The sequence below is a fragment of the Varroa jacobsoni genome, unplaced genomic scaffold (assembly GCF_002532875.2).
Source record: "Varroa jacobsoni isolate VJ856 unplaced genomic scaffold, vjacob_1.0 contig00135, whole genome shotgun sequence".
NCBI classification, from domain to species: Eukaryota; Metazoa; Arthropoda; class Arachnida; order Mesostigmata; family Varroidae; genus Varroa; species Varroa jacobsoni.
The window spans coordinates 23,031-27,032 of record NW_019214417.1 but is presented as its reverse complement, the minus strand read 5'-3'; positions in this window follow the sequence as shown (position 1 = coordinate 27,032).

Sequence of the window (4,002 nt, the reverse complement as noted above, 5' to 3'; positions counted from 1 at the left end):
GCTTACATGTTACGAATCATCGAGTTGTTAACATGTCTCGTTTCCCAATCGAAAGAGGCAGTATATCGAGAAAGGAAGGAAGATAAAGAGAACTCTTACGGGATAGCTGAAAGAGGCTACCTGTGGCGGAAAATAGGAGACTGGATTTATTCCGTGCAACGCAGGGCCTTGCGTCGGATAAGACTTTTACATTTGGGTCTGCATCGATATGACTTACTGTTACGCGATAAGCCAGGTAGCAACTCCCGTCTACCGAAAATGCTTTATAGGAGAGAAGAACTACGAAGAGAAGGACTAAAAATGATTGAGACGAAAATCGTTGCGCAAGCGCGATGTTTATCAATAAAATCAATGTTGAGTCGCCGGCCGAGGGAAATGTAATCGGTATCCATGAATTAGTATGGAACGGGCGGTGGACGCACGAGACGGATGATGCACGGAAAAATGATTCCGGGCGAACAAAATAAGCAGGCATGTGATGGACCCGAGAGCCCCTATTTCATCAAAATGACAGGCGTCCACGGTTTCTTTGTGACAAGTCGCATTTTTCAATATTTTACGCGTTAGCCGAAAACAAGTGAAGATGATCTAGAAAACGCGCTGTTGCGTATTCGGGGGCGTTGGCGGCAGTGGAGACACCTTTTGCGTTGATTTGATGAAGTACGGCACGGACGTCCTGGAAAAGCTGCGAACTCTAGTGGCTATAGCGGCAAGGAACTAAGAAGTACTGTTTTTTTCGTCTCTGAAAGGCCGCGCTCAACCGAGTTTGCAGGAGCTAGTTCAGACCAATAAAGGTGTTGAATCACGTATGCCACGCAGCTTCCCCTAAACACCGCATGACATCGGCGAGGTTTTATAACACATCTTGCCAAAGCCGCTACAGAAAATTGCACAATGTAATAACTTCTAGGTGACTGTAAAAGTAAGCATTTTTGTAATTTATTTATCGTCGCGCATAGTAGTAATACAATAGGGTCCGTGGTGACGAACGTATCGTAATATATTCATTACACGCTTGGGTGTAGGGACAACGAAGCACATTGGTCCAACAAAGAATACAAAATATCTGCCCAGAACTCTAACGTCACGTAAACACGACCCATAGGTTGCAGCAAGAAGGCAAGTTGTTACGTGTTTGTAAGCTATATATATATATATATATATATACAATTATATAGATAATTGTATAAATTTTAGCTTTTATTTCTAACAAGAATTAGAAAATCGCCGGAGCGAAGGAATATACCAAAATGTTCCCAACAAAATATTTCCATTTTTATTAGAACTGTTAATCAAACGGCGCTAGCTTGTGATCGTACACTGCAGTCAATCAAAGCTATGCGACGAGGTATAGCAGCACCGAAAAATGAAGTTTCCAACCCGATTTGTACATCTGTGTTCTCATTGACTAGACGGTACCATAATATGCTCTCTTACACTCTATAATAAATCGCCACAAAAGCCATATCTTCCAAAATCATTTCAGGCTTCAGCAACGAGCTACAGCGGATGAAGTTTACGCGATAGGTTTTCAGTGGCATTGCACTGGTAATGGCTGGCACACCGAAATTAAAAATTATCCCATTAATCTGTAAAAAAAAAATCATTACCTGAATTCGCTAAGATCTCTGTGAATAGAGATGAAGAATCAATTATTTATTGCAGGTAACAATGTTTCTACACTATATAATAGTAATAAAGCTCGTTCACTCTTCGTGATGGGATGAATTTGTTTATGAACTTGATTAGTATGATACATGCACGAAAATGGCACGAAGCGACGTTTGGCTTAAAACATATTTACTCCCGCAGATAGCAATGGACTCGTTCCTTATCTGAACGCCATCAGCTACGTTTTGCGAGGGAACAAATAGCTAGACATGAATGCATTTTGCACAATTTTTACTATACTCGACACGTTGACAGTTTATTAGAGTGAAATCCGTTACTAGTGTGAGTCACTTCAAGGGAAAATTCAAACCGACTTAACTTTTGTAAATAGACGTTCCATGGTAACTTAAGAAATTACGCCAAAAAAAAGTTGCAGAGCAATGCAAACGACTATATACTCTATCGTTCCGAAAAGCAGGACTGTTTCTGATCTGATCAGGCTCGCCCTGCTAGTGCTACGTGTCGCACGCAACAGGGCATCGCTACTTAAATAGTAAAATAAAATATTCAGGGAAAATTTACGTCGGTCGTTTGATCCGACACATAAACGAATAGTATTTATATTCAGTGACGAGCTCGACGAGGCCAGTTGTCGTGTTATCACGATAGTTTATAAAGCTTCGCCTTCCATAAATATGTAGACGATACGAAACTCGTATAGTTCGAAGCAGGCACCCGAAGGCTAATAGTAAAAATGTATGATAGAAAAATCCTTGAGGACCTTCGCCATATTCAAAGTGCTAGGACGTTATGAGTGCTATTCGCAGTTTTAATCTGGATTTGATTGTACGAAACTTCAGTCTAAAAAGTATAAAGTCGAACAGTACAATTTGCCTCTAGGATTAGATCAATACGTACGGGTGCAATACTTTTCACTGAATATGCAGGAGGCTTCCTGGCGAAAAATAAGGACATCGTGTACTTTGCATTAGACAGTGATCGTGGACGGCAGCTGGGACAGAAACATTGCAGGCTATACCTGATGTTGTACGGGATCCCCATAAAAGTGCAGACATCTCAGCGATCTATTCTCCGAGGATAATAAACCGTCTATATTTTTAATGTATAATAACACGTACCGCTCTTTGTGATTGCTAGAGCTTGAACAACTCCTGAAGATATATATGCATGAATATCAAGCCTGCGAAAAATCCAAATACCATGTAGATATTTCATATAATAAAATAGCTATAATAAAAAGATCATAAAATAATCATAAATAATAAGATCATAAAAGAATCCTTTATTTATACGGATTATTATTTATTTTTTAAATACTGCTGCCTAACAGTAAATTACAAATCCTAGTTATAGGAAACGTTAATCGAATGTACTAACGATATTGACCGAGATGTCGGCGTAGCCCCTTTCGTACGGACAAAGGACCCACTGATTCAGGCGTTGATTTTCAAGGTCAGTATTATTTTGTTATGGATAACTGTCTTAAAGATATTAATTTTACAAAACTTGATCGAAGTCCTAGTTTTCTCGAATATTTCGTCTGTTACTACAGAAAATGTTACACAAATCAATATCAAAATCAGTATAAGCATTCCATATATGTAAAGAAAACGGCTTTACAGCTTGGGCTACAGATGAGGGACGACCAGAAGGAATTGGGTTAAATAACGCACTCGTAATTCCATATTCATGTAAGAATTTCTGTTGATTTCCCATTGCCGCCATTGAAGTGTTCCAATGATGAACTGTAATCCAGAAATTTATCGGACACGATGACCGAGGTATTAAATTCTAGGAACTTGTGAGGCTACAGAAACGATGGCTCAATACGTTTTTGGGTTGGTACAAGATAATATTTCGATATCAACTTAAGCAGCCGTTATTTACGCTACGTCTTCAAAAGTAAAACAAGACAAAGGTATTAATTGGCGCTAGAGGTCAGCAAAATTCGAACTGAGACGTTCGCGCTCAAATAAAAAAAAATCCAAAAAAATTCATTATCAAATTTAATTATTTAGTATTTATACACTTTTTGACTCTGATATCAAGAGAATGTGAAACGCCTTCAGACTTACGGTATATAGTTTACTTATCAGCAGTACCACGATTGATAAAGCACGAAGGAAATGTACTAATGATCATTCTCTCTCAAGTACCATTGACATACTACCATTAGAGTGTACAGGTAGCGGAATGTGTGAAGCTAAAAAACCTAACAATTTTTTACAAAATCAGTTTCATCCAAGCAATAGACGCATCGTTACTACCTCTGGCCAGCTTTCGGTTGACGCTCCGTTGCTCAATATTACTATATGTACTTGCTACCCGCTGTCCAGTGTCAAATCTACTATTGCATCATGGAGAATATTA